Genomic DNA, 23,895 nt, shown 5'->3' with positions numbered 1-23,895 from the left:
AGCAGTTATATCTTTTTTGAGTTTTCAACTGTTAGTTTTTTCATTCTCAAGTTTCCCGAAGTCGTCTCCAGCAATCATAGGTGGTGCAGGTGGTAGCGTTTACAATTTTAGGTTTACGAGCATTTGTGCTCTGATACCATCTCAATTTTGGTGATCAAAGAGAGAAACGGGTATATTGTCATTGATAAAATTCTTCGATGTTACATTTTTTTAGAATGATTTATTCAAGGTTACATATAGTATAATATTAAAAAACAGTATCATCCTAAAATAAGAGAGGAGATATATGTAAACTAGATAATCATCATAAGAATATAAAATATTCTATAAAAATATATCAAAATCTCAAGCTTAAACATGGCCTCAATAGTGTAACTTTGATTTCAAAATTTTCCTATCTATATATCAGAGTCTTATAGTAATTTTGGTATCCTTCTATCATCTTGGTTCCCGGTTCTACCCGAATTACCTAATCTGAACAACGAATCAAACAAACCCGCCTCATTTAATGAACCAGGTTCATTTGGGGCAATGTTTTCAAAATCTTTCGAAACACTTTTCTTCAAAAAACTCAACCAATCATCGGTTTCTTCAACAAAGTCTTTGGGTTCCGCTAACTAAAAGTTGCTGCTTGTTTCACTTTACCGAAAAAATAACCCGATTGAGTTTGTCGAAAATGAATATTTTTTTTTGTTTAAAATATAAGGGTGGATGGTGTGGTATCCTACGGGTACCCAAAGTGCCCTAATCATCGTCCAATCATGCATTGTCACATCATTTTACCATGAAATACCATGGATGACCCTAAGGGCTAGCGGTGGTGTACCCGAACTACCATAAAGAATTTTAATTTTTAACAAAAAAACAACTAATAGTTTTTAATATATATATATATATATATATATATATATATATATATATATAAGAACTTGGACTATTGGTTTATAATACTCCCAACTTTCTCTCGTTGGTAGATAACACTCCCAACTTTCACTTTGACTCCTACTACTTCCAACTTTCAACCTATTTGTTTTTATCACTCCACCGTTATGTTTAAGCTAACAACGTTAACTGAGTCGCTGACGTGGCTTTACTCAGCTGATGTGTTAGCTTACGTGGCATGCCAACATGGATTTTTTTTTTTTTGAAAACATCTAATAAAACACTTTATATAATATATAATACACAACACTTCACTTATTATTATACACAACATCTACAAAATACTTAAACAAAAAAGCATCAGGATTCTCTAAACACTTCAAACGTATCGAATCCCTAATTTCTCTAACACTTCAAATGTATCAATTGAACCCTAAAATTGATTTCCCCAATCGATTATGTATCCCCAATCGAAGCCCTAATTCTCTATCGAAGCCCTAATTCTGTATCTCCAATCGATTGAGGTAAGTTTCGATTTAGGTTTTCGTATGATGTAAGAAATTTCTGTAAAAATTTGGTACAATGGTTCGTTAGAAGTTGGTTTTCCAGAATTGAAGTATGTGAGTGGTGTATCGAAGAAGATTAATATAGATGTTGATAAAATTTCGTTCTTTGAGCTAGTCGGTTATGTTGTAGAAACAAAATGCTATGAATCTGCAGATGATTTTCACATGTATTGCTTAAATCCTGATGATGGATGCTTGAAGCGATTGGTAAGCGATACAGATGTCATTGACAATGTAAAGAAGGTAATTGACAAATCCATTCAGGTTGTTGATGTATTTATTCTTTCTGGACCAACTACTAGATCTCCAGCTAAGCCAAGTCCAAGTACATAGACCAATAAAACTGAAGCCCAACCCAATATCTAGCCCAACAACTCTCAAGCCCAGCCCAATACACCTGAAGCCCAACCCAATATCCAGCCCAGTATCCAACACATAAAATCTCAAGCCAAGCCCACAACCCCTCAAAGTCCTGGAAAAATCACCAAAACAGCAGCTAGAAGATTAGGTTCACCAACATCAGTTTCTAAAACTCAAACCCTACCCATAGCCCCCTGAAGTCCATATACCATTTAGCCTTGACTCTGATACTAGGAGATATAGTAAGTTAACAACTAGAAAAGGTTTAACGCTTGTTTAGGAAAACAATATGGTTGTACTTAAGACTTTAGGAGATCAAAGTAGTTTTGGTAAGGATAGATCTGATGGTGAGGAGGTTGATGATAGTGATGATAGCAGCTTAAAGTATGTAATAGGTGGGTCAGGGTCAGATGAGGATGATTCTGATGATGAGGATGAGTATGTTGAGGAAGAAGGTTATGATGAAGACATATTTGTTGAAGTAGTTGGGTCAGATGGAGATGATGATGAATGGGTACAATCTCAAGATGCAATTAGAAAAGCTGTTGAAGAACAAACAACAACTAATAGGAATTTGCTAGAGGAGTGTTTTAAGGGAACAAAAGGTAACTGGTCGAGAATGATGTTGAAGGGGGTCACCTTTAGAAGCTTATAGTAGTTATGATGAATCTGATGGTGATGTTAAAACACCTGGTGAGAGTGAAGATGACGATATAAGGGGGAATAAATACAATTCAACCAGCTGTAAGTGACCAAACTAAGTGGAAGAAATTTAAGTGGGTTGTTGGAATTAGGTTTCCTACAAGGGATGGTTTTAAAGATCTATGCAGTTGTTAATGGTAGGAATGTTTACATTTCAAAGAGTGACAAAAATAAGCAGGGCCGTATAGGTGTGAAGTGTGTTAAAGGGTGTCCTTTCAGTGTATTTTGCTCATTTCATAAAGATAAAGAATGTTATATGGTTAAAAGGGTAAACAACAAGCACAATTGTTAAGGAAACATGTTAAAGAATAGACGGTTGACTGCTAAATTCATAGCTTGTGAGTTCTTGTCATTATTCAAAGCTAAGCCAAACTAGAGTGCTAAGTGTCACACCCCAACCAATGGCAAAAATGCCGGGGCGCGAACTGATTGCTACAGCTCTCAAGGTACTATCATGCAATATTTAAAAGTGATAATATCTATTGGTTAAATTCAATTATCAAATAACTCAAGTACAAAAATGTACATAATTCATACAACAATACAATTTTTATATTTCTTGATTAAAATATTCTTCTTAACTAAATTCTTCACTAAGTCTTCACCAACCTGCATTAAATTTCTACTATAACCTGCATATGCGCATAAAATAGAATTTTGTCAACAACACATGTTGAGTGAGTAAAACACCAGTTTAAGACACTACAATAATATTATATAATAAATAAAGAAAGATGCAAACTGTTCCTGTGAGAAGAAACAGTTAAGCCAATGCACATATACAAATAATCAATCATAAAGAAAGAAACCATAAAGAAAGGGCTCAACCAATCCATATAAATGGACATTGGTTACCAAGAAATGACTAAACCGTTGCCATAAAAATGGACATCGGTTGCCGAAATAAGCAAGTAGCATTCAAACAAAGCAAGTAAGCAAATAGCAAGTTAAGCATAAACTGATATACACACAAGGATTAACGGTTGCGGTTTTGAATACTACATAATAGTTAAATATATAAGATACGCACGTGTCCCAAAAATGTTTAAAAATAAGTAAAAAGGGCAGTGATTACTCACCTTAGCTATAAGCAAGAGATAAACGAATGTGGTAAGAACGGTAGTAAACAAGAGTTACGCTCTCCAGAAGTTATCGACGAGAAAATCCTAAGTAACAATAGTTGAGGAATAAATATGAATGGAATAATGAAGCTAAAACTAGATAGAGGTTCGATATTCGATGATCGGGCACATTCTAACGAAAGTTTAATATTAATAGATTTATTATTAATTTTATTATCAAAGTGTTATCGTATATAATATGATTTATTGATCCAAAAATATATAAAATAAATATTTATAAAATATGGATAGAATATTTAAAGAGATTTGTACTAGATGAGCATTTTAAACTAAATATACGTTTTATATATTTATGTATATATTTTAATTATTAATAAAGATTTCTTTAAAAAAATATAGTAAATAATAGGTATAACTAATAATACAAAGTATGATCTTTTAAATAAATATGTAACTATACTTTTAATACGTAAATGAACGAGATGAATTTGAAGTATATATTTTAAATTACAATCCTTTAACAAATTTTAATTACTAATATATAAATATATATATATATATATAAATTCATACTTGTATATATTACTTAACCATGATTCGGAAAAACGAGTAGTTTATATGTCGGTCTTAATAGAATAACATTTACTTCATATTTAATTAACTATATCAACTTAATAAAACCCTTTAGATCATAAAACCATTAAAACAACAAACAAACAAAAAAATATAATAATCTGCCATGGCCGGAACTCGAACCCGCGCCATGGCCGGCTTAAAGAATTAACGACCACGCACCCAGTCAACTAAGCTTGGTGTATAGTTGGTTAGGTTCTGAGACAGAAAAGCATTCATGCATTCGCACGAGGATGAACACATGAACCCTAAATCGTTAATCACGAAATCCATTGAAATTTTGATTGATTAGTCTTAGGGTTATTGAATAGGACTTAATGGCGAGTTCAATACACATAAATATTACCTCATTCGATGCTAAAGAACAGGACGCAGCTGGTATGTTAATCTAATTCGTTATGGGGTTAATGTAGGCGACGGCTTAAGGATTGTGCATTAGGGTTTAATTGTATTATGGTGATCGTTTCATTGTATCTTCAAAAACGGGTATAAAGACGGTTTGCTTAATAAGTTAATGTGTATCATATTGATTTCGTTTTCCTAAATACAAGTGTCGGTGATGATCGCAATGTACAAGCAAATGGTTATACACAATCAATTCCATATTTAATTGAAGATTGTTGTCCAAGAAAACTTAAACGGGTCACGGGTTACAGACAAACTGGTTTGGATAATTGAGTTTCTGATTTGAATTATTATTATATTATAACTTTGATTAATTTGCATTCTGGTCCCTGTACTTAAGAGATGGAAACAGTTTGGGTTAAAGTTTAAGTTTGGGTAATTTTTGTGTATATTCCAAAGTTTTATTATATAATAAATAATAATATAATAAAAATTATAAGAAACAATATAATAATGAAGAGAAAGAAAATAAATATTTAATTTTATTGTTTGAATTTCCCGAAACTAACAAAAAACGGGTCGGGTAATATGGATTGGAAAAAAACCGAGTTGTTACACTAAGGACATCCAATAAGCAGTGAAAGAGAAGTATAAGGTGATAATAAACCATTGGTTCACCTATAATGCAAAACGTTGTGCAAATAACATGTTCCATGGATCAATGAAGGACCACTACAGAAAGATTGGTTCATACTTGGCTGTTTTAAAGAAAGAGAACCCAACTTCTACATTTGAGCTCAAACTGCTCCTCCGGGATTTTTTAATGAAGATCCAAATTCTTCGTGTGAAACATTTTTCAGACTTTTTATTTGTTTTGATGGAGTCAAGAAGGGGTTTATAGCTGGATGCAGAAAGGTATTATGCCTTGATGGATGTTTCTTGAAGACTTTTCTTTGAGGTATTTGCCAATTATCTATTATAGGTATTTACCCGCTATATTACTATATAAGTATGTTACTTGTGTTTTCTATATATTATAGGTATGTTATTGGGTGCTATTTTGAGGCCAACTACAATCAAGCAATGGATGACATGAAGAAAAGAAAAGCTGATGTAGCAGCGGCATTACTAAAACAAAATCCAAAGTGTTATTCAAGGTGCTTTCTTAATACTCAAACAAAATGTGATGTTATTGTTAACAACATGGCTGAGACTTTTAATGGATACATCGTCCAAGCTAGATCAAAACACATTATATACATGTTAGAGGATATAAGGGTTTCAGTGATGAGTAGGCTAACTACTAAGCATTCATAAATGCAATCTAAAGATTTGATAGTATGCCCAAGAATACAAATCAAGCTTGATAGAGAGAAAAGGTATGCTCATAAATGTAATGTCTTCCCATCATCAGATCATGTATTCTAGGTAAATGTAATCATGTATTTATGTATTTAATAATGTATTCCCGGTAGTATGCTTATGAATGTAATCATGTATTCCAGGTGAGGGATAGATATGATGATGTGTCTGTGGATTTGAGCAATAGAACTTCCACATGTAGAAAATGGGATTTAACAGGAATACCTTGCAAACATGTGTGTGTTGTGGCTTGTTTTATACATAAGAATGTTGAGGAGTTTGTTGATGTTTGCTACCTTAAAGAAACATACATGAAGTATTATGAGTTAACAATTCCTCCATTGCCTAGTGAAAGGTATTGGCCTGTGGTTGATTATCCTATGGATCCACCCCCAATCAAAGCTGCTCTTGGCCGACCCAAGAAGAATAGAAAGAGGGATCCACATGAGGATCCAAAGAATAAAGGTAAATTAACAAAGCATGGTGGTACAATGACTTGTGGTATTTGTGGGGAAGTGGGTTGTAACAAGAGAAGTTGTAAAGAAAGGGGTAAAGTTGTTGAAGAACCACCTCTTAAAAGGCAAAAAGGGAGGCCAAAGAATTTGGATCAACAGTCAACTCAGCAGTCAACGCAACAATCAACTCAGCAAGCAAGTCAAAGGAGAAGAGGACGGTCAAGGGGGAGGGCCATAGTGAAGGGTACCACATGGAGGGGTGCTAGAGTGAGGCATGTCTGATGGTGTCTTGGTAAAGTTATGTAGAAGTACTTGATGCAATGCGTATGTGGTTTTGTGTTTTGGTAAAGTTATGTTGAAATACTTGATGCAATGCATATGCTGCTTTTGTGTTTTGGTAAACTTATGTAGAAGTACTTGATGTAAACTCATGTTTCTTTTGTGTTTTAAAAACTGATGTAATGAACTTGATGTAATGCTCCTATACTTATTAATATTATGCATATGCAGTTGTGTTTTGATATGTCTTGATCTGTTATGTCTTGATCTTTTACTTTTGTTTTGGTACTTGTGGTTGATGCTGGTTCATACAGTATTTAACACCAATAGCATTTTGGCCCATAAATTGGTTGGTTGTTTGAATTAGTATAAAGGTTCAAAACAACACCAATAGTTAACATAAAAGTAATATGCTCAAAACAACCTACAAGAATGCCATTAACAACCATAAATTCCATTAACAAACCATCCAAAGGTTTACAATTACAATGACATCCAAAGGTTTACAATACAATGATAACATATGGCAAATGACAAACAATGACAACATATGACAATGACACTGGGTTGAAGACCATCAGACATTAGAAAGCCACCATGTGGCAATAACAACAATGACTACACTTAAAACATGTGTTATCTTCCACTTAGAACCGTTAAAAATTTATAAGATTTCTTTTAACTTCTTGTTCTCTTATTGCAAAATCATATTTTGTAACTCCAAATTATGTATCTTCATAACTGGTTGGACTTTGTTGCATACCACTACAATTGCAATTTCCATGTTTGAACAACTTATCAGCATCTTCTTTCCACATAAAAAACTTGCAATCCAGCCTCTTTTTAAGAACATAAATCAAACTTCAAAACCAAACTGAAAGAATCAAATGAAGAATCAAAACGGGAACTTACCATCCATAGAGGGTATCCATAGAATTCCTGCCCAGTTCGTGCACTTTGTCATACAACAACTCGACGGATTGCAAGCATATCGTGGTTACAGTATACATTTCCTTCCAAATCCACCTTGAAGATTTTGGGCTTTTTATTCCCACTGTATGGAGAAGAAGATGATGAACTCATTTAGCCAGTTGATGGTGTCAGCGAATCGAAGGTATTTCAGATGTTACGGCTTTAAGATCGATGTTTCAGATGCTTCAGTTGAATTGTTTTTGGGACTGATTGAAGTATAGATATGTGATATGTTCTAGGGTTTTATAAGTGATGTTACGGCTTTAAGATCAATGTTTATAATATTTGTTTGCTAAAAAAAAGGAAAAATACAATTTCCATGTTGGTAGCCACGTAAGCTGACACATCATCTCACTAAAATTCCAAAATATTATAAAAAAGCCACGTCAGTGACTCAGTTAACGTCGTTAGCTTAAACTTAACAGGGGAGTGATAGAAACAAATAGGTTGAATGTTGGGAGTAGTGGGAGTCAAAGTGAAAGTTAGGAGTGTTATCTACCAACGAGAGAAAGTTGGGAGTATTATAAACCAATAGTTCTAAGAACTTTCATTGTAAATAAAAATAAATATTAAACATTACAAACTAAAAAAATAAAAAGATAAATAAGAAAATAAAAACACTACTTGTCGTCAAGGTACGCTAGATTTAGAGAGTTAATATGACCTACAAGATCCCTTCGTAGTTGGAAATGAGTTATCGCATCTTGTAACTCCTCCATCATGCTATCATCACAATATGGCTCGGCCGGGGATCTCTTATGTGGACCGGTGACATCGTATTGCCGTTGACTCTTAAGATTATATTGTGTAATATTACGCACGTATAAGTCTAAAGCCGAATTCTGTCAACTGTCGTACACCATAAGGGTTGCTAAGTTATACCCCATTTTGCTTTTAGAACACCAAAATCACACTCCACATCTTTTTGTTGCTAAAGATTGAACCTTTGAGAACCTCCTTTCCTTCGTCAATATGGGATAAGATAAATATTTAACAAACGTTGACCAATTAAGGTTGATCACGTCGGAAAGATAGTTCCCACATTTGTATTATCGACCATTTACATGGAACGGAGCATAAGGCGCGCTTTCATTTCTATGGATGAGAAATAGAGGAGATTGATGGAGAACAGTGATATCATTGTTAGATCCCCGCGGACCGCAAAACTCATGCCAAATCCATAAATCATTTGAAGCAATGGCTTCGATAATGACGTTGGATAAGGGTGATCACCTCTCATATATTGTCCTCGCAACTCGATATGACATATTCTCCAAGTGAGATGTGTACAATAAAGGCAACATCCGCCAAAGGTGATGTCTTTCATCGTGTGCTTGATACAAAACGAAAATGTCGTGGCTAGTAGGTCTACGTAAATACTCTTGGTCGTATATACTAACGACGGCATCGTAGAAAAACTGAAGGGATTCACGCGAGGTCCTTGCGGATATACATAAATACACATCATAATTATCTATAGGTTCACAGGTATCGAGTTGTTTAACTGTCGAAGTCCATTTTTGTAAGGCCTTTAAATTCTTTTTGTTCCTTGCGTCCGTACCCTCTTGAAACCATTCGAATTTTTTTAAATAAATGTTTCGACATACGATACCAATCTCAGAATATTTCTTCGGTGTATTTCGAGTTGTCGACTAAGGAATCTTCTATTAGAACTTGATGACCTTTTTAACGATTACGACACATATCTTCTTCTAGATGTGTTGGTGTCTTCTTATTCAGCATGCCGGGCAAGATCATAAATCATAAAGAAATGTGATGCCGCTACGTTGGAGGATTCTTCGTCGTAATTGTCGGGTGGAATATATACGGGAAGAAAACTCAAGTTCATTATTGTGGTTGGGGTAGAGTGGGTTCAAAATTTATAAAGAAGAGTGGGTATAAAATTGGTTGGTGTAAAGTGGTATAAAATTTGTTATGCATGTTTAGTTATTTATGAGCAAGAAAAAAAACTAGTCGTTAAACGGTTTGTTAACAACTTAATGCAATAAAAAAATAATCGGGGTATACAAACTTGAGAAGTACCTTCCATTGAGTTTTGGGACCCTAGAGCCGGTGTAACAACTCGGACTTTTCGAAATCTATATTTTTATTAAAACCTGACCCATTTCGATGTTTGGGAAATTTTAACGCATTTATCAAGAAAATTAACCATTATTATATTATTATTTAATTAATTATATATTATATATTATATACTTATAATTTTCGTAAGTTGGCAAGAATCACCCTAAACTAAAACTATAACCTCATTTTGTATCCACTCTCAAACTTTAGGGTTTAATTTGAAAGGTTTTGTTATAGCACATATAATATGTTAACCCGGATCCAAACTCGTTAACCCAGGCCCGATTTTGCGAACCCGTGTATACAATTTAGTGACTTGGACCTCAATTCTCGTATTCAAAATGTTAATTGTATCAAAGGTTGTATCATACATTCCAAGATCGGCCAAATCGACGTTCTAATTAAGCTAATTCGATCATATGTGATTCGTTATTCCTATTATACTGTGTCGTCAAAAATACAATCATGTTATGCAATATATCGATTACAATAATCAAATGAAACTTACATAATTAATCCCCTAACTTCGTCATTATAAACCCTCAAACCAATTTGATTATCATCACTGTTTGCTTCCTGTTCATTTGTTCGTTTGAGCCGTCACCATTTTTCACAATTAACCATTCATATAGCAGCTTACAAGGTAATTAAGTTATGACAGGTAATCGCCTTTGATCAGTTAACTAACCCTAACATAAAATTGATTAACAAACACGGATTAATCCGATTGTTAATCTTAGGGTTTATGGTGAATTGGATTTTGCTACTGTTAATTTATAATCAATTGGTTAGATGATATAACTAGGTTAGAACACAGCCCTGTTGGCCGGTGCAACTCTGGTTAAATTATGGGGACATGTCGCGGGTTTGAGGCTCAGCACCCTTTTTTTGTTTATTTTTGGAAAATTTATGTTTTAACATATAATAATAATAATAATAATAATAATAATAATAATAAACAATAAATAAACTATGTTTTTAATTAGAACCGGCCTTGTTATTTGTGTTTTTCTCGCATCTTCACAAAAACTATATCTATGTATATGTATGTATGTACAATTATGTTTATAAATATATATATATATATATATATATATATATATAATGGAAATTTGTTAAGATTTATATAAATAAAAGTATTTAAATATATTAAAGATATATTGTATATAAGAATTAACTAATTAATTTGTTTTATAGTTATATATAACACAAGTAATATTAGTTCGTGATGAAGTATAATAGTGAATAAAATCAAAAGATCTATAAATTTAAATAAGTTTAAATAATATATAATAACTAACCATCAAACTCTTAAATTCTATCATATCCGTCAACTTCGTATATGTATTTTCGCATTCAATATCTTATTAGGCTTTACCGTCAACGTTTGATCTACAATCCTCGTTCTTATTATTATCTTATTCGCGTTTGCTCGTCTGATAAGGTGAGTATTTCACTCCCCTATTTTTACTCATTTTATACTGTTTTTTGGGACATATGTGTTCCTAGATATTTTATTATTATTTAATAATCAAACTTGCAACTGTTAGTCATGTGGTTTAACAGTTTATACCTAACGTGTTATATGCTTTACTTGAACACATGTCGGAGAGATCCAATATATTCTCAGTCTAGTACGATCATACGCCCGTCGTGTTAGACATCGTTCAGTTCATCTGACATCGAGCTTACTGACAACATATTTACTTGCTTATTGGTTAAATTGCTTATCTCACTTGACACATTTTGCTCTTTCTTTATTATTATATATATTCACAAAATCTGGCGTTTTACTCACTCAACCTAGTTTTGATAAAAACTTATTTGTATTTTTAACGCATAGGCATGTCATCGTGGGAAGTAATTCTCAAGCTCGTTTTGAAGAAAACTTAGGATTACATGCTAGAGAAGAAGATATAAGATTTAAAATTAGGTTTTATATTATTTGTTTTATTTATGGAAATTTTTTAATTTGTCTATTTGAAATTTGGTAAATTATTGAAACTGATTCATAGATATTATCATTATAAATATTGCATGATAGTACCTTGAGAGCTGTGAGCAATCAGCTCACGCCCCGACACTTCCGCCGTATGTTGGGGTGTGACAGATGGCGTTTACCGCGAAGTATATGACACCTACCAAGATACCCGAGTACCACACCTCCACCCTAAACCAATAAACTTGGATTGAGGACACTCTTGTTGAAGATAGAAAAAAATAATTTATGTTTTTTTAATTGATTTTGAGATTAAATGATCATTAATAGTTGCTTAGGACGTTGGGTATACATTAGTGGGGGTCTTCCTCTCGTCCTACATGGCTGCCATATCATCGCGTGAGACCCTTGGAAACCACCCCCCCCCCCCCCCCCCATAATCTCTATTTTTTCTGGTCATGGGTGACCTGAGGTGAATGAGCATGGTCATATAGCTAATTCATCCAATTGTGGTGGGACCGACCTTTTCATTGCTACATTAAAAAAATCAATTTAATTAATATATATATACATATATATATATAAATCATTTCTTTACAACCATGTCGACTATCAAACACTCTCTTATCTTATACAAAAACACTCTTCTCTTCTACAAATTTTCTATACAGACCAAAATGAATCCTAACTTTAGTCTGATCCCAAAGATAACGTAATGTTCGGTTTTACGATTTGTATTTTTTCCCTATATATTAATTAGTGTAATTATTTTCACTTTTTTAATTTATGCATTTTAATTTATTTTATAAATATTATAGTTTTAAAGAAATATTTAAAATATAAAAATTGTGTAAATAAAAATATATAGAAATTGAATAATGATGGAGAATGATGTATGTACTTGGTTGAAGGGTGTTGAAAGATAATATTGAATGATGAGAGAAAACTGACGTGATACAAACATGACAAGCAAGAGAAAGAATGTACATCCTTGACAAAAGAATGTACATCCTTGACAAAATACCGAGTAAAATACCCTCCACCCTAAACCAATAAACCTGGATTGAGGACGGTCTTGTGGAAGAAAAAATAATAATTCATGTTTTTAAATGATTTTGAGATTAAATGAACATTTATAGTTGCTTAGAACATACTCCCGGTTTGGATGAAAACGAGGTTTTAGTCAAACATAGATTAACTCTAGTACGACAAACACATTAAAGTTCTTCACTTGTACTTAATGTCAGTTGTCAGACTTAATTAAATGTAACGAGATATCGGAGAATTGCTTTTTAATGTTTTATATTTGAAATTTTAAATTTTTTAATTAGATTCCAAATAATCTAACATTTATTATAAGGCCACCCGTAGTGAACGAATTTTGAGAGACTAGCCCCCCAGAGGCACCAACTATTTATCGCTTCTTCTCCTTTGGTTTTTATTATTATTATAATATGGTGTGTGTGATATATATATATATAACAAAAACCAACACTTTGCTGACTGGGCGTCACATTACGCAAAACGTCCATTTTGTAGCCCCTCCACTACGCATAGCCTAATATACTAATATAACTTCTAAGTTATTTATCCGAAGATTCAAATATATATTACGACAATGATGGTCTTAATTGACGATTCAGTTATAAAGAGGGGATATTGGATTACAGTATAACTTATGAGAAAAGAAAATTAATAAGGGTTCTAGATTGGGTACGAATTTTCTCAGTTGTGATTGCTTCTTTCTAAGAGTGAAATAGAGATGATCGGGTGGGTCGGTGATACCTCAATAATAAACATTTAAAAAGATATTAATCAAACTTATACAATTATTGGATTTTTAAACAATGTAGTGATTACATCAAAACAGAATGTTAGCGGGCAACTCAGTAACTCAAATGATTGTTTACAAAGAAATGACGGTTCAGTTTATCAACTCATTTGTTTAAAGAAAACAAACAACGGCTAATTTTTTTCAAGAGAATGGAAAATTTTACGTATCAATTACAAAACAAGGGTCAAGTTATTCTACAAGGTAACAAAATGAGAAGTGTGAGAAGCCATAAATAATTGACATGTGTCAAGTGAGGACCAAAAGGAAAAGGGTATAGAGGTAATTGTACACATTTTATCTCTTCACATGCAATGCACATGTTAATACCTCTATATTTTAGAACGTCTATAACTTTTTGTATGATATTTTTTTTTAAAAAAAATTCATCATAATAACAACCGCTTTTTTATTTTAAATATGAGTATGATTTTTGTTATATAAAATTTAAAACAAAAGTTACGTCATTGTGTCTTTTCGTCCACCATTGTGTCTTTTCGCTTATCATTGTGTCTTTTCGTACACCATTGTGTCTTTTCGATTATCATTGTGTATTTTTCATCATTGTGTCTTTTTGACAATATTGTGTCTTTTTTCGTCATTGTGTCTTTTCACACACCATTGTGTCTTTTTTTTCATTGTGTCTTTTTTCGTCATTGTGTCTTTTCACTTATCATTGTGTCTTTTTTCGTCATTGTGTCTTTTCGCACACCATTGTGTATTTTCGCTTATCATTGTGTCTTTTTTCGTCATTGTATTTTCCGTCATTGTGTCTTTCAACTCATCATTATGTTTTTTTAAATACTAATAACACCGTTGTGTAATAATAATATGTAAAAATAATGATAAAATAACAACAAATTATCTAATACATAAAACACAATGATTAATACATGTTACACAATAACTTGCAACGTAAAACACAATGGTGAATACGTATAACACAATGACCTAAAACGTAAGACACAATGGTGAATATATATAACACAATAACTTGAAACGTAAAACACAATGAAAACAACATATTACTCAATGACTTGAACGTAATATACAATGAACGCAATACTATTCTCAAATTAAAAGAATTTGTCATATGTCAATCCGAATAAAAGACAGTGAACGTATTACACAATGACTAAAAGTTAATGACGAACAAAACGACACAATGACGTAATCTTTGTTTTAATTTCTGTCTTTAATATGAGTACCAATTGAAAAATATAATGATCAAAATCTATAATACAATTCATAAGAAAACTCAACTAAAAGACACAATGAACACAATCCACATGCAAGGCACATGTCAATTCCCCCATCATTTTAAAATGTCCATAACTTTTTCAAACGACATTATTTTTTTTTTTAAAATCACCATAATAATAAGCGTTTTTTTATCTTTAATATGAGTATCATATTGTTACATAAAAATAAAAAAAATTAATGAGTTTCTCATTTTTGTTGTCCTTTCTATTTTAACTTTACCCTTCAAAACAAACACAAGAATGAAAACAGGTTTATCTCCTTCCACGTTAGCTAATTGTATTTTACTAGGGAGGATATTTTTAACTACATTTTTGTATTTGTGTCAAAATAATGAGTTTAATCGTAAATAATTTATACGACAGCCATCCTTTCAAAACGCAGTTCTTTTGATGACTAAGAGCATTCACATTCTGTTCCCCATCCTCATCTCTATAATTACACTACAAAACACTTCATTTCTCTTTCCTGTTTAATTAAATAATACTTTTATCATTACAGTTTTCTCTCTCCTCTACTCACAACCAATCCAACAAATATTAAAAAATAAATAGGGGCAAACAATGTTCCCCAAATGTTTCCCCAAATTTTAAAAAAATCACTACATTTATCTCTACACCATATAATTTACACTCACAATCATTCAAAAACTCACCCTATAATTTACCAATCCCCCTCACATAATTATGAGGGATGGGATAGGAATGCTCTAACAAAACTTAAATCAAATATATATATATATATATATATATATATATATATATATATATATATATATATATATATTCATTATTAGATTTGAACTTGTAACACCTGTAGGAACAAATATATTTTCTACACATCTTGATATTGTAGAACGCATGCCTATTGGTAAAGTTCGACATCATATTTGTTTTCGTTGGATCATACTAATTGAACAATGAGGATTTAATAACAATTATATGATTTCAAGAAAAAATATTAGAACAACTCAAAGTTATATAAATAAATAACAAATTCATATAACACAAAATATATTTTTAGAGAAATCGTATGATATATAGATAAGAAAATGATAAATAGCTAGAAGAGCAAACAACATAAATTTATAATGAGAAAAGAAAAAAAGTGATTAACCTTTAATTTTTGAAAAAATTCACAAAATGTTTTACTGATGAAAAGATAATCCATTTTTATCCTTCAAGCTCTAAGATACTAAAAATATCCCCCTTCAAACTTGTCTTTGACTACGCGTTTGAAGGTCAAACACGTAATCAACAACGTGTTGGGTCTCCAATCACATAAAAGACGTATTTTGCCTCTTCTTTGTTTTTGTAATATTAAGGAGTGTTTGGGATTCCTTATTTTACCACCTTATAACTTTTTATTAAGTTAATAAGTTACAAAAGTGTAACTTATGAAACTTTTCCTCTCACAATATAAGCAATCTCAAACACCTTATTACTTTTTAAAAAGTTTATAAGTTATAAGTTGGTAAAAATAAGCAATCCCGAACACCACCTTATATTGTAAGAATAATATATATTTATATATGACCATTATAATCATTTATATTATAATAGATCAAAATATTAATTATACCTTATTATATATTAGTTTGGTAATTGTTGATGGGTCGTATTACATATAATTAACTAATAAAGGGTTTCTCCTTGGGTGTATATATAAAGAGAGATCAAGATTAACATCATAACCTAATCTCACACACATACAATTTTGTGTGCATCCTCTCTCATAAACCGAGTTTCTCTCAAGAACCCTAACACCATCCTTAACTATACATCTTAAAGAGGAACTCGATCAACCTGGCAACTATGTCGTCTGCATCATTCTCCGGTGCGGTTGGTACTCTCCATGCTATAACATATACACATATAATTATAAGTTTATCATATTATTCATGTTTTTCATTATCACCATGAGGAATTGATCAACATGTGGTATCAAGAGCGATGTTGTGTAATCGGTTCTTCATGGTTTTCCATTAAATCTGAATTTAAACCGGAATATATGAATCTAAAGTCTTGATAAACCCTAATATTGATTTTTATTATGGTTGTACTTATTGAAATCGGTTTATATATAAATTATTCAAAACTTTTAGAACCCGATTTCAAATTAAAAACCTGTTAAAAAATATGGTTTTTTCGGTGATGTTCTTTGGGTTCATCATGGGTTTTTTTGTCTCGAAAATAATACATATTTTGGTTAATATTTGGATTATGATTGTGTTTTTTCTATAATTGAATAAACAAATCTCCAAAAGACTTTTTTTTTTTAAATTTGAATAATTATTAAGAATATAAATTTCAAAATTAAACAAATCTTGAAAATAAAATTAATCCCTAACAATTTGAACCAAAATATTATTACCTCAAATAATTTTTGGATTTTAGTGCTTACCGAAATCTCGATCAAACTGATATCTCCTAAAACCGAAATATCATTAAAACCGAGATCCAATTAAAAACTGAAAACCCAATAAAAACTGAGAACTCATTACTAGAACCGAGAACTCATTACAAAACTAAAACCAAAACTTTTCAAACTAAATAGGTTATTGTTAACTAATTAAATGTTTTGTAAATACTTAAAACTTAAAAACCTTTTTACAAAACATAAGAGCTTTACTTAAATGAATTTTGATGTGTCACTTCTGCCTAAAGGTGATGTGTTACATATACTCCTCATTCAAGTCTAATTACAAAGCTTTGTTAATTTTGCTTACATGATTTAAATGTCTCATTTCTGCCCAAAGGTGATGTGTTACATTTATATCCAGCAAAGTTAACTCGCGCATAATTAAAATAATTGTCTCACTTTTGCCCAAAGATGATGTGTTACAATTGTTTTGCACACATATACTTAAATAAATTTTAATTTTGCCTAAAGGTGATTTATTTTTTGTTTAAGTAGAACTTTTAGTTATAGTTTATTAGTTTGATGTTTAATAACAGACATATCACATTTTCAATAAAATATAATGATCCTCACATTAATGATCATTCATTAATCTAATGATCATAAAATATGCATTATTTTAGTATCCCATAACATTACTCACTCTAATTTTCTTCTATAAATAATTATCTCACTCATATCATCCACTTTAATCTCAAACCCAAATATGTTTTGTTTCATAAAGAGTTTCATTAACTTTTAGCTCTTCTCGTTTTTTGATTATCCTCAAGACATGACCATCTCGTTGCTCCTTCTAATTATAGTAATAAAGAAGAAACCTAAAGCATGAAAAATGGGATGAGTCAAACATAATGTCTCTTATGATAATCAATAAACTCATGCTATCAAATAGAGTTATTCTCGATTTAGTTTTTTCTAAAACTAATCTAATATCTATTAAATAATCAAAATAACTTCTTAGATGCATGCATTCCGTCTAAATTCTAACTATACGGTTAAATGACAATACTGAATACATCATAATGTACAATACATGACCCATAAAATTAAGGGCTCACATATGAACATAAGTACAATTTTCTAGTACATTACATTCTAAAATTGTCCATAGTACAATTTGGTGCCTTAAGAATCAAATATAACACTCAGAAATACCAAAGGAAAACGAGTGTGTTGATCAGCAACATATGTACAGGAAAAGAAACGTCCGGTACTAGAAAACAAGATGTTATTCAACTCACTACCACTAAAACCTAAAAGAGGATAATTCTAAGGTTCATAGACAAAATACAAATATTACTTCCAGCTTTAAGTTTTTAAGTTCTCTAAGGAGAAGTCTTATTGCAAAAATATGTCATTAGATTAGGCATAAGCAACAAGATTATTCATAATTCAAAAAAACAACTGGCTAAAATTGATAGTTATATATTAATGATATTTAAGTATGCTAATCGTAATATTTCCATTAATACATGATAGGTTGAGTCTAGTTATATAAGTTTCTTTGCTGATATAAACAAATAACTAACATGAGTGTTAGTGACAAAATTTAAATGTTAAAGCTATTATAACCATGAAAAACTGTCTTTTAATTATGCTTTATGATACCTTAAATATTCTAGAGATTAATCAGAATTTAGTATCATACTTAAGCTACAATATGATAGTTATGAGGTTTGCATAGCCAACATAAAGTCACTTTTACCTTAAACTCTCATATTATTTGTTATCAATATCCGGATTGAAATATTTATAAAATAGAACTAGATGATATTATATACTTTCACAAATTTTGTTATCATGCAAATAAAAATTTAACAAAAGACAAATGAGACTTATAAAATTATACATTAAAACCAAATTTCATGAGAAATCATGACACTATTGACGAGAGTGATTTTTCATAATCTCATTCTTAGTGATTTAAATCATGTGTTAGATACCCCTAACATTACTTGGCTTAAAAATAAGTATGAGTCCATCAGAAGTTATATTTCACTTACATTCGTGGAACTTATTCAAATGGAATATTCAGACATAGTTCTTTATCATTTAAAAGTCTATTTACTTGTATCCAATTTGTCTTCTATGATTCACGGTCTTAAAGAGATCCATTCTTATATACTTAATATGATTTCTTTTAAATATGTCCCTAAGTTTACTATGACATATGGACGTTAATGACATCAACTCAAGTCTAACATATATATATATATAACATATTCCCACGTCACGTACATCATTGAAACTTCTCTTGTATTTTTCCTAGAGATATTAAAGATCAATGGGAGCCTTAAGTGTCTCAATCATAACTTACAAGATTTGCAAGATGTGGGGGAGTGAAAACTTTATATTATCTCAATTACACCTCTTGTACAAGACACTGCTCCATCACAACACTATTCTATCAAAACTTATCTCTTTAGAGTTTATAATTACTCTTACAAAAGTTTCATTGTTGCTTAATGTGGGCAAATTCAGATTTCTAAACTAATCCTCAACAAGAGAAACTCCAACAACTTATATTATTAACTTGTTTCTCTGTTAGAATCTATTGGTCTATAAATATTGACACTAAGCATGCAAATTTTCTAAAGGTTTCTAAGGTCAGTATGAGCAGTAAAAGTCCTTATAATGACTTGGCAAAAGTACAAGAGGCAGGGGAAGATAGTCATTAAATTTTACTCCAAATTTAACTCCAATTACACCTCTTATACACCATACTGTACCAACTCTTACACACTTAGAATTCTGAAAATGATAGCAACCTAACAAAGAGCTAATTCATAAAACTAAAACTTCAAATAAACCCAATAATCAACTCAGGAGGTCATCTAGGTTTTAAAACCTACTAACTTTGATGATTATGTAAGCTCCCTAACTAAAGTTGAAATGGATGTTGGAAAGTTTAATGATCATACTCCTTCTAATAAACCATTTAATCGATCAATATTCTAAATGGAATAAAGCTATTATTAGCAATTTAAACTAAACTTCATAAGTCAGAATAACGTTTGAGATTTTGTTGAAACACCTAATGGGTGTTCATAACTAAATTAAATCCTAACACAAACTTTAAGACACAAAGAAGCATGACTGATTGTTAAAGGTTATATTCAAGGAGAAACCAATTATCAAAGAATCTTCTTATCTATATTACAAAAGATTTCTTTAAGTATCATTATTGTTCTAGTAGCTTATAATAGTTAAGAGACACATTAGATGAACATTAAAATAAATTTCCCTAACAATTGGCTTACATATTTATATGTTCATAACACAACCTAAAAGTTATAAACTGAAGGTTAAAGAGCATTTAGCCTATAAGTCAATAAAATCAATATATGGGTTAATGCAAACATCAAAATGTGATGAAATCTTTATACAATTATTTTCATCAAAAACCTATTGGATTATGTACCTACCTCAAGATGAGCGGGAGCAACTAAAAACAAACTTGTCCTTATATAGATGACATTCTTCTGACAAGTATATGTTACATAAGTCAAAGCATTGTTCGTACATACTTGATGTGATAGATCTCATAGATATCCCTTACATAATAGATATCATAGCATTCTGAGATAGACCCAAAGGGACGTTAGTTTTGTTCTATAAATTTTATCTTAAATGAGTCCTTACATATGTAACAAACAATATTGCTCTATTTAGAGAATAATTGGATCATTGAGATTATTACCTTATGCTTCATTAAGTATGTGACAATCGTCAATTTCAGGTTAACTCCGTTAACTCAACTCCGTCAATTCAAACTTAAGATCATTGAATCTATAACGCACACTTCATTACATTTAAACTAGGGTTTAAATGACGCTTAACACTTACTACATGTGTAGTCTTTCGGGATTTGCACCGAAACGCAAACGAGTTAACGCAAACGATTGGTGAATAAACGAAAAACGTCAAAACAGTAATTATGTGATAATTATGTGTTAGACTTATGTGTTATGTGATAACATTGTTATAAACGTTAACTCAAGATGTAAACAAGTTAGTTAGGCTAGAAAAGTAATACTTAGAAGTGGAGGGACTTGAATGTAACATGTTATGTTTATAAATACATCATTAACCAAACCCTAACTTATTTTCTTTCCCCCACACCACATCCCGATCGGAGCTTTCTCCCCTCCCCCTCACGGCTGCCGTCACCTTTACACATACATACAATCAAGAAATCAAGTGTTTGATTTTAGAATTAGGTGCTAGGAAGGTATAATTGATTATCCTATGCATCCTTACTACTTGATTTAGATGTTTGTTGGGTTAATTACAAACCCTAGCAGCCGATTTTGTGTGTGTGTATAACTAATATGATTGTTGTTGATTGGGTAATGATTTGATAACTAGTATTGATATTGTTACACGTTAATTGTTGTGTCTTTGATTTGAGTTCAAACAAAAACCCTAATCATGTATGTAATATGTAATTGATGTGCATGAATGGTGTTTATGGAGTCTAGAGTGTTATATGAATGCATGATAGTTCATAGATTGTTAATATGTTGAGATTGGATGCAAACAGTTTCTGGACAGAATATGTTATTGATGTTAAATTGACTGTAACGAGGTGTAAAGTTAAACATTGGTTGAGATTATTGGTACTACAGTAAACTAGGTTGAGTCTAGTTTCTAAAGAATATAAATTTGTAATTTTTGGACAAGTAAAGGTTAACATTTATGATTTTACAAAAACGTTGTGCAAAGCTGAGCTGTTAGACCTGCTGTTAGGTTGTTTTGTAAATGTTATATCTCATGAACTAAGAGACCAATTGGGTGGGTTCCACTTCTAGAAGTTGACTCATTGAGTTAGGAACCTAACCCAAGTGGTCTTGCATTTATTGGATTTTTCGTTTAACGGGAATTTCAAATAACATTCTGTTGCGCATGAATTTGACTGTTATGAGTTTGCTGTAATGATTTGATGATTGTGAGAAAACTATGTGGAATAAAAATATAATAAAATATGTTCTGGAAACCTAAGACATATATGCTTTTGTGATGATTTTTGGTAAATTAATTGAGATGCTATGATCGGTGGAATAGTACAATCTTTCAAGTAGAATTTCTGTCTCGGTGAAACTAGCTGCTGAGTTTTGTGAAAATGCATGAAACATGATACTTGCTAATTTATTATCGTGTTTTGACCAAATTGCCCTTGAGGGGAATGATTGCAAGTTAATTGTCGTGTTTTGACCAAAATGCCCTTGCGGGGAATAATAGCTAATTGATTGTAATGATTTGACCAAATTGCCCTCGTGGGGAATAGTTGCTAGTTAATTGTTATGTGTTGACCAAATTGCCCTTACGGGGAGTAATTGCTAGTGATGTACTTTATGAATACGTGACACGTAAATAATTTCTTACACATGTAATGTATCACAAATACATTGTTAAAGTCACACACGATTCACAAACGAAACACGAAACATGTTATGTGCATATGTATTATGTGCCGGGTCTAGAGACTCGATAATATTCCGACACTTAGAAAAATCTCTTTGTTGTTTTAGAACGCTAGAGAGAGTTTTTCTGTGACGCGCATCTTGGTGATTTAATTTGGGAATTTCTTCGCAAACAGTGAGTTTCACTTTCCCCTTTTTAACTGTTTTTAAACGCTTTTCACTTGGGGGAGATAACATACTCCGAAACGCATTTAAGATTTTGTTAATATAGATTATATATCACTTGTAAAGACTAAGTGGCAAACGCGTAAACTAAAGTCCTTCATAACATCGAACCGGTTAATATTTGGATAATAGCGAGTCACTGTTGAGTAGTACTACTGGGTTTGACAAACCCCACCCAACGCTAAACTCGACTGGATGTCGAGCGGGTGTAATCTTGGCTAAACACATACCATGGTCTGGATGACCTGGTGGCAAGGCAAATTGATAAACAGTCAGCTTCGGTGTCGAACACTTAGTAATACTTGTTTTATAGGCTAGCTACCTATAGATATATAATTGACATAACACTATCTGGTAACGCAAAACGTTGTAACGCAAAACGCTGTAACGTAAAAAGCTGTAACGCAAAACGCTGTAACGCAAAACGCTTAACGCAACACGCTGAACGCAAACGCTAATCGCTTTATTTTTATTTAAACTTGTGAACTCACCAACCTTGTGTTGACACTTTTAGTATGTTATTCTCAGGTAGCCGAGGCGGGTGCGCGGTTTAGGAACATGCATTGCTTGAAAACGCTTTTGTTATGCAAACTTAATTTTAACAGTTATCATTGGTTTTAAGTCGTCCTGCGTGACGCAACTTTTGGTTAAAGGTTTTTACGCTTCCGCATTTAATTACTCGTAAACGTTTTCATGGTTTTGAAACTTTGTTTTATGGTTTGATTATAACTGATGATTCCGATCCTGTTAGTTCACACCCTCTGACGGTAAAACTCCGTTAGTGGATTTTGAGGGTGTGACAAAGTAGAAGCCTTATGTAGGTTCAAGTCTATACTCGTTCAAATATTACTCAAAATTGCAATACACTAGATATGTCTAGATTAATGTGAAACATCTAAAAGAGTATTAAAATATTTTTATAAGAAACGAAAGACTATAAGTTAAAAGAAGAAGTGAGAATTCAAACCGGTAGATTACTCTAAACTTTGTCAAATCCATATATAAGAAAATGTAATTTTCGGGATATATTCTCATGGATGAGTCATAATTAACTGATAACAACAACCTAAGTC

This window comes from Bidens hawaiensis, unplaced genomic scaffold, assembly GCF_021521415.1.
Source record: "Bidens hawaiensis isolate Kalapana, Puna unplaced genomic scaffold, B.hawaiensis_p1.1 tig00014139_1, whole genome shotgun sequence".
Lineage (NCBI taxonomy): Eukaryota > Viridiplantae > Streptophyta > Magnoliopsida > Asterales > Asteraceae > Bidens > Bidens hawaiensis.
Note: the sequence above shows the minus strand (reverse complement) of the source record.